General features: G+C 51.8%; 1 protein-coding gene across 1 annotated transcript in view; it reads right to left on the bottom strand.

The window, feature by feature from the left end:
- SYNE3 (spectrin repeat containing nuclear envelope family member 3) overlaps positions 1 to 1,819 on the bottom strand; it is a 106,337-nt gene extending 104,518 nt beyond the window's left edge. Inside the window, exon 1 of the mRNA XM_072839821.1 lies at positions 1,725 to 1,819. The gene's annotated coding sequence lies outside the window, so the exon portion shown is untranslated. The remainder of the gene's footprint in view (positions 1 to 1,724) is intronic.
- Between the last annotated feature and the right edge of the window lie 12,871 nt (positions 1,820 to 14,690).

Raw genomic sequence — 14,690 nt, forward strand, 5'->3', positions numbered from 1 at the left:
GTCTTACCTCCCCAGAGCGGAAGTCACCCTGCAGCCAAGCCAGGATCCCCCAGCTGTCCGGGCCCCAGGTTTTGGCATCACAAGGCGCAGCGGCCACCCAGGCAAGGACAGGTTCACGGCAGCTACAGAACATGCAAAGCAGCTGTCCTAGAGGGTTGTTCCCATGGAGACAGGAGCTCAGCCTCACCCTGAAGGGTGCCTGCAGGGGGCCAGCCTGGACCCTGAAGCAGAAACCAGAGCCTGGATTCTCTCCCCTCCCCTCAGTGCCCTCGGCAAATCCTCAGGCCTCCTCGGGACCCCCAGCAAGACAGGAGTTCCAGAAATAAGCCTTCCCGGCCCACTCCCCCCTCCAGCTGCCCTCAGAGGGGCCTCTCTAGCTGAAAACAGCGCCCCGGGGCCAGCAGGCTTGGCACAGCTGTGGCTGTCGGGCAGCCCAGCCTGGTCCCTGCCTGAGGAATGTGCAGACCCACACGTGTCAGGGAGCCCCGCTGGGGCACGGTTACAGGAAACAGAGCAAAACAACCCATTGGCATCAACTCTGCCCTCGCGCCTCCCAGCTCCTGACCCCTGGGGCGGGCGGGGGGGTGCGGGGGGGGGGAGGCTGCTGGCTGTGCAGGAGGCAGGGCCCGACCCTTTGAGAGAGCCAGCTTCTGTTCTCGTCCAGCTCCGGGCAAGTCCCTCCCCACCTCTGGGCCTGTTTTCTCTCTCCTTGGTGGATGAAGGAGGCTGTCCCGCCAAGCTCAGGAGGGCAGTGATTTTGTGACAGGCTCCCTTTCCCAGGAGGACGGTCCCTTTGCCCCACTGCCTCCTCCTGCCCTCACTCACCAGGGATGGGGCAGGCTTCCAGGGTATGTCAGGCTCCCCCACTGGCATCCCCGAGCTGTAGCAGGTCCCTCATTGGTGCCAGGGGGAAGTTGACCCTTCAGAGGTGAAAGAGACCAGGAACCTAGGAGAGGGTCCCAGGGCAGCCTTGGGCCAGAGCTCGGGGGCCAAGGTGACCAAATAACAACGCTCATCATCACCGGGCAGCAGCCTTATAGTTCTGAGGCAGAGGTCAGCGGCCCTGCGCGGGGCACACTCACTACTTCTGAGTTGACCATCGGGTTACACCCACGGGGTCTGCTGCCTGGAGTCAAGATCTGAAGGCCCTAAGGGGAGTGGGCAATCATTTGGGGCTCGTGGTGGGCCCTGCAAGAGATCTTTGGCCCCCTACAGCCGCCTAGAGGGATGAGGCTCAGAGAGGCCGAGGGGTTTGCCCAAAGCTGCACAGCGGGAGGCTCCGGGCTGTCCCAGGCACTGCGGGGCCGGGGCGGGGCGGGGGGGGGGGTGCCCGGCCCGGGAGGACCGTCCTGGGCCCCGGCCCGCGGTGACAGGTCGCCGGCCCCCAGCGGAGGCTGCAGGCGGAGCCAAGCCCGGAGGGGACACGCTGCCCGGGATTTAGGGGCTTTCTCTTGGGGGCCGGGCCTCCGCGCTCGGGGACCCGAAAGGTTCGAGGACTTCGCGGGCTGCAGGGAGCCGTTGGGTTTAAACTAGAAATACCCGCCCCCCCGCCCGCCCGCAGCTGTCAGCCACGGCCCCCGCCCCGCGCCGGGCGCGCCTCCCCGGGACCCCCGACTTTCGGCGACCCCGAGCCTCCCGGCCCCGGCCCTGCCCCTGCCCCGGCCCTGCCCCTGCCCCGGCCCCGGCCCCGGCCCCGGCCCCGGCCCCGGCCCCGCGCCACTCACCGGCCCGGAGCGTGCAGGAGCTGGCGCCGCGGGCAGCTCGGCCCCGCTCCCTCCTCCCTGCGTCCCGGGCGGCTCCGGGGCGGGGCCGACACTCGCCCCCAGCCCCGCCCAGTCCCTCGGGGTCAGGGTCCCGCCCCGGAGCCCTGCCCCCGGGGCCGGAGGAGGACGCGCCCTGCTCCGCGCGCCCCCGAGGTCCCCGGCGCGCCCCTCCCGCCCCGCGGGGCGCCCATCGCAGACCCCTCCCGGGGAGGCCGGGGTGCCCTGGGGCTCCCCTCCTCCCCCGCGGCCCCGCGCCCCCCGGGAGCGCCCGGATCCCCGGACCCCTGCCCGCCTCCGCCTGGGGGTCTCATCCTTGGGGATGGCGCGGAGCTGCCTCCCCCCCGCGGGGAAAGCTGGGTCTGGAGCGAGTTTCTCTGGCGTCCGGACTTGGGGAGAAGGCTGGGGGGAGCCCGCCAGGCCTTGCCCCTGGAGAGCCAAGGTGGGGCCAAATGCAAGGGCGCTCCTCCCGGAGGCGCGAAATCCAAGAAGGAAGTGACACCTATCAGCTGGCCTGACAGTGGGGGCGCCCCATCCGGTCCCTCCCACCCCACAGTGCTGCAGCCGCCAGCCATCTCCGGCCTGGGCTCAGGTGGGAGCCCCCCCCTCCTCCCAGGATGCCAGGGTACGTGAGCCACAAGCAACGTGAATTCTAAGCATCATCTGGACCTCCCACCAACGCAAGGCCCAGGAAAGTCTCCCAGCGCCACACTCCCACCCAAAAGACGCATCCTTCTCACCCTTCTCCTTCTCACCCTTGATCCGAGGCTCCACCAACTCTTAAACCTTGCAGCAGAATGTCTGAATCTTATCTGCGAACGTGCCTTTGGCTCCCAGCGCACTGGGGCCCTTTGAACTGTCCCTCCACCCCAGCCCTGATCTTTGTCAGAGTAATTACAGGTTTGCCTGATTGGTTGTCTCCTTTGGACTGCGAGGAGAGCCGCTAAGGACACAGCTCGTGGAACTGTGTACCTGCGGGGACTCCAGGCTTCGCAGTTCAGGCGTGGCTTCACCCATTTTGCAGATGAGACAATGGAGGCTGAGCTTGAGGAATTAGGGAGCTGGCCCAGATCTACTGCTTCCAAGGGGGCGTCTTCCGCTTCTGTTTCTTAGAGCGGTTGGCAGGTCCTCCATCCATATTTGTGGAATCAATCAGTGTCCTAAGACAAAGATTAAATTGTCAAACAGGGCCAGATAGTACTGGGGTGTGCATGGGGCAGGGGGGTGGAGGTGTGTGTGTCTTTTCCCAGCTGAGAGCAAAGCAGAAGCACGCCGCAGCCCAGAAGTCACACTGTAGACCTAGCTGGGGCTAGAATGCCAGTGTCAGCCACACCTCCTAACTCAGAACTCTCTGTTCATTAAGCTATAATTATTCACAGGGTCATAGGAGAGGCCCACATAGGGCCTTTCCCATGCTTCCCCTTGACCTGTTCTAGATGTCCTATTATGTTTCTCATTATCACCCAGACTCCATCTGAGGGGCTGTCACAGGGGTCACATTAGCCAAGCTGAAGGTACAGACAGCAATGAACCATTATGATCCTTGGCACTTGGATAATGCTCTTTGCCTTTCCAGACGCTTTCACAAGGATCTCCTCATTACCTCTCTGCCAGGGTTTCCCAGCTGGTTAGGAAAAGTTTAATTAGTTCTGTCTTAGGATGGAAACTAAGGCACACAGGTCAGGTGCTTGGCTCAAGGATTCAGATGGTCCCTTTGGCACTGCTGGAAAGAAGGAGAAGCGGGCCACCAGAAGTCCACTTCCTGTAGTGAGAGGTGGTTTGGCACAGTTGGGGTAAAGAGCTCGAGCTCTGGCGCCAAACTGCCCGAGTTGGCGACTTTCTGCTCATTACTCATCCTTGATTTCCTCTTCTGTTAAGGGTGCCTCATCGTAAGAGTCCATCTTAAATGGTTTTGCGCCTGATAGTGTGAGCACCCCGCTCATGTGAGCTGTTCTGGGCAGAGCGCGATCACGACCAGCTATATACCAGATTCTGGTATACAGCTATTCAGACATTTCCTGAGCACCTACTATGTGCTAATCCCTGGGGATACGGAGAGTGAGGCACAGGGTACTACTACTGCCAGAGGTCAAGGTCCCAGTGCAATGATTCTGTGTCCAGGGGGTTGTCTCTTGAACGGGACAGGGGTGTGCACAGAGATGCCCTGACCATCTCCCTGCTCATGCAGTCCAGAGCACCACCTCAAAGCTATGAGGCCCACATTCCGGGCCTTCCTCCCCACTCCTTCACTGAGAGACCCCTAGTAAGCCATGCAACCTCTTAGATCCTGGCTTCTCTCAACTCTTAAGTGGGGGGAGCAAGAATATTCCATAGGTGAAAACATATGTGATAAAAAATATGATATATGAAGATCTCAGTAGAGTTATTGTCACCGTTGTATTACCTTTGGCTTTAGAGGGCTTGGTGATTTGTGAGGACACTCTCCTGTTGCCCTTCTTAAGCCTGACATAAACACAGGGCCTGATTTTTTTTATTAATTCTGTGGCAGGCTCCTGCCACTCCAAAGTAGTCCACAGCGGAGCGGAAAATGTTGAGTAATCAGTGTGGGAGAAATTGGGGAGTTTGCAGCTAGGGAGACTCGAAACCTTCACCTCATCTTGGCATGACCCACGGCTACAGAAAGGAGTGGAAGCGAAAAGTGCTCTGGAAAGAAAATTCTGGCAAAGGACGGAGGGGAGAGCCCCCCCGCAGCATCTCTGGAATTGAACACAGGAAACCCCGCCCTGAGACCTCCCTTTCAGAAGTGGCCCAGAGAGGGAACCACAAGGAGGGCCCTAAAATTATGCTATTCGGAAATTCTGACTCATTTGCCAGTGGGGGCTGTTTGTGCAGCGTACAAAATGTCTCCCAAAAAAGTGAAATTTTGACTGCTCCTTCCCTACTCCCCCCTCTGCAGCCAGCATCTCCACCACCCTCCAGGGGGAAGCAGGGGCTGATTTAATGAGCCCGGGGAAATGATTCAGGTCTGTTACGCATTAGCAGTTGGGTAGCGATCTGGACAAGCCTTATTTCGCAAGCCTGCTTTTTAGTTGTTTGTGTGTTCAGTCCCCACAGGAAGCTTAGAACAAAAGCTGGAGCGGCTCTTCTGGGTAATCCAAACCCCTCGTTGTATGTATGGGTAAACTGAGTCAAGATGGCAGGAAGGAGGGCCCCTGCCCAGGGGTTTTCATTTTCCTGTCCCTAGCTTGACTTCCCCCTTCACGATGACTTAAATAAATGCTGTTGGCCACACAGCAACGAAAAGCTCACACCGGGGTGCTCGTTTCTGGGGTCCCTCGTCAGAGAAGCCCCAATGTGGGTGTGGAGGGCTGGTTCTCATCCTGGCTCTGCTCCCAGCTGCTTCTTTCTCTGTTCTTTCTAGCCAGTCCTCTGAGAGTAGTTTTGTCCTTTCCCACTCTGGTCCTATTTTTGTACCTGTAGGGAGAGGGGTCCACCAGCCTGGTTTGTTCTCAGGGTAAGTTTGTGTGCCCAGCAGCAGCAGCCACCCCATACCTGGGCAGGGGCGCCCCTGCTGGAGGGCAGTAAGTCATCTCGGGCTCTAAGCTTGGAAATGGAAGTAATTCAGGATATTCCTCTAGATACACTAATTGTACTGTGCTTTTATAAAATAAAAATCTAAAGTGATTGGAAGCAAGAACTCGATCCTGGGATGACCAGGTCCGGGTCCTGGTTAATGCTGCTGGTTAGCTGTGTAACTTTGGCTCACCTCTGAGTTTCTGAGTCTGTGAAATGAGAGAATTGGAAAATATGATTTTTCAGTGACTCCTCCCAGCAGTTAAAAAAAAAACCACATGTGAATCTTGATGGCATTAGACAATAATGTTGTTTAGCATGATTGAACACTGCTGTTAGTACATCCCAAGGATTAAGTACTAATGGAAACAAAAATGTTAAGTACAATGGACAAACTGTATTCCTTTTTTTTGTATATTTTTTATTGGAGTTCGATTTGCCAACATATGGTATAACACCCAGTGCTCATCCCGTCAAGTGTCCCCCTCAGTATCCGTCACCCAGCCACCCCATCCCCCGCCCACCTCCCCTTCCACGAGGACAAACTTTATTCCGTTGTTGTTGTTGTTGTTTTTTCAAACTTTATTCCTAAACAATAAAACCCTTCTGGAAGAGGCTTGCCATATTTCTCCCATCGATGGGCAACCCAATCTATTCTTTCTGCTTCTGCTGGGGATGCCATAAGCAGTTTTTAAAAATTAAACATTTGAAAAAAAATTAAACATTTGATTAGGAGACAATTGTAGATGATGCAGTTGTGGTAAATTATACGGAGAGACCCCTGTATATTTTACCCAGTTCCCTACCCCCACCCCCAATGTGATGTCTTATAAAACCATAGAGCATAATATCACGACCAGGATGTTGATGCTGCCACCATCATAATGCAGGTCTTCCCACCCTCCAAGGATCCCTCATGCTGCTCCTCTCCCCTGCTTTCATCCCCTCCTTAACCCCTGGCGACCATTAATCAGCTCCCGTTTCTATAATTTTGCCATTTGATATTACATTTCTGTTACACAATAGTATATAAGTGGGATCATACAGTATGTAACTTTTGGGGACTGGCTACTTTCACTCAGCACAATTCACTGGCGATTCTTCCAGAGTGTTTCTGTATCAAAAGTTCCTACCCCTTCATTGCTGAGGAGTGTTCCATGGCTGGAGGGAGGACTGTTTGTCTAGCCATTTGCTCGTTGAAGGGTATCTGGGTTGTTTCCAGTTTGGGGGCTTATGGTGAGACAAGCAGCCCTAAAGGTGAGCGTGTTAGCTAACTTAGCATGTTAGTGTTGGGGGTAGTAGCTGTATATAATGCCACACCACCGGATCTGTTCCTACTTGTTTATAGTGATGCACACACTCTAGGGATGTTTATGTGTCTGGCGGATACTCAGGACAGGGTTGTGCATCATAGGAATCCAACAAAAACAAACTACATGGTTCCCACCAGCAGGAACTTACAATCTCTGGAGGAAGCAACATTAAGACTCAAGCATCAAAATAATACTGAAATAACTAGACAACGCTGCATGTCATCAAATGCTAGGCTGTACGGTACAGAATTGAACCTTAGAGGAATCCAGAAATGGGAAGCGTGAAGGCCTAATTGTTTAGGGGTAGGCATTCTGGGTGGTAATGATATTTAACACTGATTAAGGGCTTACCAGTGCCAAGTACTGTACTAAGCCTTTACTTACATTAACTCATGTAATCCTAATTGACACCCTTCAGGGCAGCTACTATTATCCGATTTTACGAATGAAGGAACAGAGAAGGTAATGACTTGCCCATCATCACACAGCTATCATGGGACCGGGTACAAATTCAGGCATTCTGGCCTCAGGCCACGCTTAATCACTAGGCCTTCTGTCTCGTAGCAATAGGGGAGGACCATTTCCTGGTCATGATTCAATCTCCATCCATTTCTTTCTTTTCTTTTCTTTTTTTTTTTTTTTCTCCATCCATTTCTTACACAGAGTTTGGTTGAAGCTGAAATGTGAATCTCTGGCCTCATCGGTGTGATGAGTTTCTTAGGGGCCAAGGTTATTGATGAAAAATTAATTGTACTTTGCAAAGAACTGCACCAGCTTTAGTAGCCGCCTGCATGTAATGTATGTGCCATGAGAGGGTGAGCAGCAGCCTGGAAGTCTGTCCTGGGGTAAGAGGAGGCAGTGGGGGGCAGTGTGGGTGTGTGTAAACAACAGGATCAAACCCTCGGGTTGTGTTGATTACCTGTGTATGCAGCAAGAAAAGCATCAAAGTTCTAAGCTTTATACCCTAAACCGCCCAGGTCTGGCTGAGTGCGTTTCAGATCATGAACGTGGCTTCGTGTCTTCTGAATTGCTGTATACCAGGAAGGCCACGTCCACGCTCAGCTCTCTCCGTGGCTGCTGACACAGGCTAAAAGTGTGGTTTCTCTCCAAATACAGCATCCCATGAACAGAAACTTCACCAAAGAAGACATAGACATGGCCAACCAGCATATGAGAAAATGCTCTGCATCGCTGGCCATCAGGGAAATACAAATCAACACCACAATGAGATACTACCTCACACCAGTGAGAATGGGGAATGGGGACAATTAACAAGGCAGGAAACCACGAATGTTGGAGAGGATGCGGAGAAAGGGGAACCCTCTTGCAGTGTTGGTGGGAATGTGAACTGGTGCAGCCACTCTGGAAAACTGTGTGGAGGTTCCTCAAAGAGTCAAAAATAGACCTGCCCTATGACCCAGCAATTGCACTGCTGGGGATTTACCCCAAAGATACAGATGCAGTGAAATGACAGGATCCCTGCACCCCAATGTTGATAGCAGCAATGGCCACAATAGCCAAACTGTGGAAGGAGCCTTGGTGTCCATAGACAGATGAATGGATAAAGAAGCTGTGGTTTATGTACACAATGGAATATTCCTCAGCCATCAGAAAGGACAAATACCCACCATGTGCTTCAATGTGGATGGAACTGGAGGGTATTATGCTGAGTGAAGTAAGTCAATCGGAGAAGGACAAACATATGGTTTCACTCATACGGGGAATATAAGAAATAGTAAAAGGGATTATAAGGGAAAGGAGGGAAAGTAAGTGGGAAAAATTAGAGAGGGAGACAAACCATGAGAGACTCCTAACTCTGGGAAATGAATGAGGGGTGGTGGAAGGGGAGGTGGGCGGGGGGATGGGGTGACTGGGTGATGGGCACTGAGGTGGGCACTTGATGGGATGAGCACTGGGTGAAATGCTGTACGTTGGCAAATCGAACTCCAATAAAAAAAAAAAATACAGCATCCCATGCCGCTCCCCCTTACAGCTTCATCCTTTTGGTTTAAACAACAGGATACCAGCAACCTGGCTTATTTGTTCTGTTTTGAAGTCTACATGCAGCCTTGAGAATATGGGTGTTGCCAGCCCTGGGGTGGGTGGGCAGGGTGAAAACCTCATTGGGTGAGAATCTCCTGGCTCTGCATCCCCCAGCTGACTGGGCCTGGAGGGCCACCTCTCCCTCTGCCCCCCATCTCTCCACATCAAGAGAGTGGGGCCAGTTTGGCCTTGTCTTCCCTCTAGGAGCTGTCATGAGGATTAGGATGAAGAGAATGTGCTACAAACTCGCTCTGTGCAAATATGTGCTACCGTGGGAAATCTGATCTTGCAGTTACTATGCTTTGCAAACACAACTTCGGGCTAGAGGCCAACTCAGGAAGAGGCTGTGAGTAAGGAAGACTTCTCCACTGAGGAGGCAGAGGGATCTTTTATTCTTTTGCTCCCTGCAGACACGTTTTTGAAATCTGCTGAAGTGCTCTCTGCTTGCTTTCGGCAGGCTTGGCTGTTCTGGATCTCTGATAATGGGGAAGGGCTGTGTGACAGTCAACGTGCCCAGGAAGCCGGGAGGCCTCTGAGCCCCATCTGGCGGGCAGCGGAACTAGGGCAGGGCATTTGTGCCACCACCACCCCCACACACACACCCCAGCAGCACATGGGCATGCGGGGCTCTGCTCTTTGGGGAAGCCCACACTCAGGGCCCTGTGCTCCAGTGGCAGGGGCTTGTATCTAACAGGTCTGTGGTCTGTGTGACACCTGCTGCTCTTGAGGACAGTTTGACAGCCCAAGACGATTCCCCAGCAGAGGATCTTTCCCTGCAGGAGCCTCATCCACAAAGTCTTAGAATCTTGCTGCAAATGGATGAACCCAAACACACGGATCGAGTGGTCTCCAGATGGACTCTGCGGCAAGTCGAGGCAGGAGCTGCCCCTGGCCCAGGATTTTATTTTATTTATTTTCTTATTATTTAAAGGATTTTATTTATTTATTCACGAGAGACTCAGAGAGAAGCAGAGACACTGGCAGAGGGAGAAGCAGGCTCCCTGTGGGGAGCCCAATGCGGGACTTGATCCCAGGACCCCAGGATCATGACTTAAGCCAAAGGCAGACACTCAACTGCTGAGCCACACAGGTGACCCCCTGGCCCTGGATTTCATCTTATTTTTTTTTAAAGATTTTATTTATTTATGCATGAGAGACACACAGATAGAGAGAGAGAGAGAGAGGCAGAGACCCAGGCAGAGGGAGAAGCAGGTTCCATGCAGGGAGCCCAATGCAGGACTCGATTCTGGGTCTCTAGGATCAGGCTCTGGGCTGAAGGCGGTGCTAAACCACTGAGCCACCCGGGCTGCCCCCAGCCCTGGATTTTAAAGAACTTTCATCCTCGATTTCTTCCTTAATATTGTAGAGTCGGGATACAGAGAAGGACGGCAAGTGCCACTCATCGTGCCTCCTGGCTAATTAATAAGCCCTACTCAGCAGAGAGAAGCAGCCCTTCTCAGGCAGGAGAGAAGGCCACACACACATCTCAGTGTCCTTGGGTGTTTGAAAGATCCTTGCGGGCCGCGGGAGTCAAGGCTGTTCACCATCCCCACCGAAATGTTTGCTTGTTTGTGTCGCTGCTGAACCTGAGCAAAGGGACTGGACCCTGTGTGCTTGGCTTACGAACTCTGGGTTCGCATGTGGACACAGAGATGACAGCCGGAAGCCACCTTCCACATCCACTGGCCTGGCTCCTTTGTGCTCCAGAGGCCCTGACAGGTTCACGGAACACCCTGATCACCTCGGCCCACAACCGTGCTCACCGCAGTTGCCAGATCATCCAGGTGACACTCACTTGGGTCCTTTCTGGCCTCTGCACCTGTCTCCCTTCAGTCCCATGGCCCATCCTTCCCAACTGTACACATTCTGTTTCTTCTGTTGTTCCTTTGATCGCTTTTCCTCCCCAAATCTATAGCCCGACCTATAGAGGCAACAATCTGAGTATAATGTGCCCCTGTATTTTAGCTACAACCTAGTGATTTCAATTCCCCTTGGAATGTCCAAAAGCAATATGTGACTCGCCTTTCAATCCCTGCTCCCTTCTCACCAGCCTCCAAGCCAGGAACCTGGGGATCAGCCCAAGCTTTCCTTCCCAGCCCACTCCTCACCTCCTGACAGTCCTAAGGGAACCTCTCACACTGGTGCCCTCTGCTCACCCCAGTTCCTGCCTGGTCCCCCTCTGCCACTCTGCTGCCTCCCCTCCGTCCTCAACATGCCTGCCAGGGGCAGCTTTGCAGAGCTCTGCAGCTTACACTCTTCCTGTGACCTTCTCTCTGTGGGGAGGAGATCCCAAGGCCTTCAGCTACGTGCACATGTCATTATCTCCCTGGAGCACGTCTGGGCTTCTGAGCCTTCGCCCTGGACTGCCCTTCCCTTTCATTTTTAAACTTTTTTTTTTTTTTTTTAGATTTTATTTGACACACAGAGAGAAAGAGCACAAGCAGGGAGAGTGGCAGGGAGAGGGAGAGGAAGAGGCAGGCTCCCAGCTGAGCAGGGAGCTGAAGGTGGGCCTCCATCCCAGGACCCTGGGATCATGACCTGAGCCAAAGGCAGACAGTTAACTGACTGAGCCACCCAGGTGCCCTCATCCTTCCCTTTCAAACAGCAGCTCTTCACCCTTCTTTCGACACTCAGTCTGCTCTACCGAGCTTTCTCTGGTACCTGAGGCGCTGACTCGCTGTACTTGGGGCCCCCACTGGCCCTAGGACTGTGACATTCTTGCATCTGTCCCACCATATGACTGAGGCCCTTGGGAGCAGGAGTGTCTCACTGCGCTCTGTGTCCCCCTTAGCACATCCCCTGCTGGGATGTGTCTTCACATCCTGCGGGATCTGTGGGCGGTGTTAGGAGTTTTGTGCAATTTGGGGTTTCTGCGATACCGCCCTGGATTGCTCACCGTTGTATGTGTTCTTCTCTTGAGAATTATGCATGGAGCACGTACTAAGAGCCAGATATAGTGGTAAGGACCAGGGGCAAAATAATGAATTCTGTTTGCCTAGAAGCTGGTTGGGTGGGGGTGGGGCGGAAAAAAATAAAACTGTGATCCATACAAAACCTCTGAAGGGCTTGGCCCCCAACAGCAGGGAAATAGTGCTGGGCTGTAGGATATAATCTCCGATGCCTCTAAGTGTGCGTCCTGGATTGCACAATACAACACCATCCAAATGTCGTATGGACGTCCATACTGTTTATCTCCCATAATGATGGAAAAATGTATTCCTTTAAAGTTTGTTTGTTCGTTTATTTAGGGGCGAGAGAGAGTGCACACAGGGAGGAGGAACAGAGGGAGAGAGAGAATCCCAAGTTGACTCCCTGCCGTATGCAGAGCCAGACGCAGGGCCTGGTCCCGAGACTGTGAGATCATACCTGAGCCAAAACCAAGAAGCGGACACTTAACCGACTGTGCCACTGGGCGCCCCTGAAGTTAACTTTTTAACACAACCCCTTTAATGAAGCCACGTGTGTATACTTTGTGTAGGCAATCTGATCTGTGCTATGTTTCCCTGACTTCTTAGCCAGAGCTCGTGGAATACAATGTCCCTTTTCTTGGTGACTTGGAATTCTTATACAGGGCTCTTAAGCTCAAGGCATAGGGACACGTGAGGGCTGTTTGCCCTGCTTACATCAAATGCTCCCAGAATGCTGCTTAAAAAAAAAAAAATTCCCAGAGTGTCGGCTGCTTCATTTGTAGAATCTCCTGTTCACCTGGGAGTCACTGCTTCTTCCTGCCCTTCGCGTTAGCCTTTCAGGTTTACTGCTTCTCCTGTGCTGCGACTTAGAAAAGTCAGCAAGTTAGCCCTTCCCTAAAACAACAGCACGCCTTGGAGGACTGGAGGACTCTTCCTGGAATCGGGCAAGCTGATGACTTCCCAGACACTGTGTGCAAGGACAAGGACAGCAGATGTTGGCACCTGCTGCCCTGGGTTCCTAAATAGACTAGTGCCCCCTACCTGCCTTGCGGGGAAAGGCAGACACTCAGGAAGTGAGTTTCACAGAAGACCATGATTTTCAAAGAAGTGCCTTACTTTTGAACAGGAGCAAAAATCCCTTCCAGTCAAAGGATCTTATTGGCCCTGTCCCTAGCCAGCAGGATGTGTGAGCTATCACAGGGCTGCAGCTGCCTGGGAGTCTCTCATCCGCCACCATACCCCCGTCCCTATGTGCTGTGCAGACAGGTCCCCGCAGAAAAGACAATGCCAGGTCACACTGCATACCTGCAAGGGGGAGAGGGCCTAAAATACATCTTCTCCTAAAGGGTTTTCATACACAATTCTCTTGCCCCCCCCCCCCAATTTTTGCAAAGCGCTTCCCTTTCCCTTTTTTCTTTTCCAGAGTAGAATTGGTTTATAATATAGTCTTTTGTTAAAACCCTGAAGCTCCAGCCGACAGAAATTTGGTAGCAATTAATTATATCTCAGTAGGCTACACTTTCAAATAGTATGAGGCTTAGAATTAATAAAAAGGGACTTTTCTGGCCATAAAAGAAAAACAATTATTTAAAATCCTGCAATTTCTCCCTGTCAGGGAAAACAAAGTTAATGTCTCCTCCCATTTCCAACCCGGCCCCGCTTCTCTGTCAAAGGGGCTGAATTTCCCCTCCTTGGCTGGATGGATTATTGCAGGAGGCTAAGCAACGGGGCCCCACAATAGCAAGATTTAATTGAGGGCATGAAATTATGCAGACTCAAAGGCTGAAGTACAAAGTGAAATTCTGACTCATCCTAAAGGATATTTATGGCCTTGGCAATACATCTTAGCAATCATTCAAAAGAAAACAATGAAAAATTTCCAAATGTTCCTCTGGCTGCAAACTTGGGTGATCATTAGAGAGAGATATAACCTTCTACTAACAGATAAATCTTCACAACAGGTTTGACACACAACAGCACTGGCTGCTTGCTTTTTTACATTCTGGGCTCTAGGCACCTTCTCAGAAGCCGGGATATAGTAACAGTTTGAGCTATGGAAACTATCTGCTGGTAAAACAAAAATAAAAAGCACATAATGCAAAACATGAAAAGTATCATTGAACAGAGAGCTGAGGAAAATTCAACATTTTATCACTTATTATTTTTATTTAAGATTTTATTTATTTGAGAGAGAGAGAAGGAGCACAAGCAGGGGGAGGGGCAAAGGAAGAGGGAGAAGCAGGGAGCCTGAAGCAGGACTCGATCCCAGGACCCTGGGATCATGACCTGAGCTGAAGGCAGATGCTTAACCCAATGAGCCACCCAGGTGCTGCTATTTTATCACTTTTAATCAAGTCTTAACATGGTTCCTGGTTACCACTTAATTCTAAATGTTACCGCGTCGGAGGTTATGATTGGGGTTCTCTTCCTCTGAATCAGATGAGGTTCGCAACAGAGCAAGATCCAGTGCATGCCTCACTTTAAGTGCCTACAGCCAAGTTCGTCCTTAATGTGGAAAAAACACATGGGAACAAGGGACCACAGAGCTCGTGAAGTGAAAAGCTACGTTGATATTTTTCTCATTGGAGTTTTGGATTGAAAGTGCTGCCATTTTATTTCACAGAGCCTAAAAATCACATCTGTATCCAATACACACACAGCAGGATAATTCGGGAATATTTGATTTTCTGTGGGACTGGCTGGTGATGCTATGATTCAGCAGTTAAAAAAAAAAAAAAAAAAAAAAAAAAGCTTAGAAGGCAACAAAACACACGGAGGAACCCAAAGTGCTCCAGTCTGCCAAAAAGATGTTACAAATAAATACTGGAGAGAGAACATAATTTGGAGGCCGCTAGGGTTAATGAAAAGTTGAAATGAGGTCATGTGCAAGAACAAAATGGTAGGCTACACACGCAAGATGATATTCTTTGGGGGATGATTGTTTAGGAGAGGAATGGAGTACAAATAGAATCCTTTCAAGTCTGCAGCCCTTATATAAAGACATCTTGGAGTCAACATAACCTTGGAATAGACATAAGCTAGACCTCACGAACAATTTTCACAGACTCAGGAAGAGGAAGACAGGAGGGGTGGAAAATCTCAAGGAGAAGGAGCTCAAGTCTGAGTGATGT

Source organism: Canis lupus, chromosome 9 (genome assembly GCF_048164855.1).
Source record: "Canis lupus baileyi chromosome 9, mCanLup2.hap1, whole genome shotgun sequence".
NCBI classification, from domain to species: domain Eukaryota; kingdom Metazoa; phylum Chordata; class Mammalia; order Carnivora; family Canidae; genus Canis; species Canis lupus.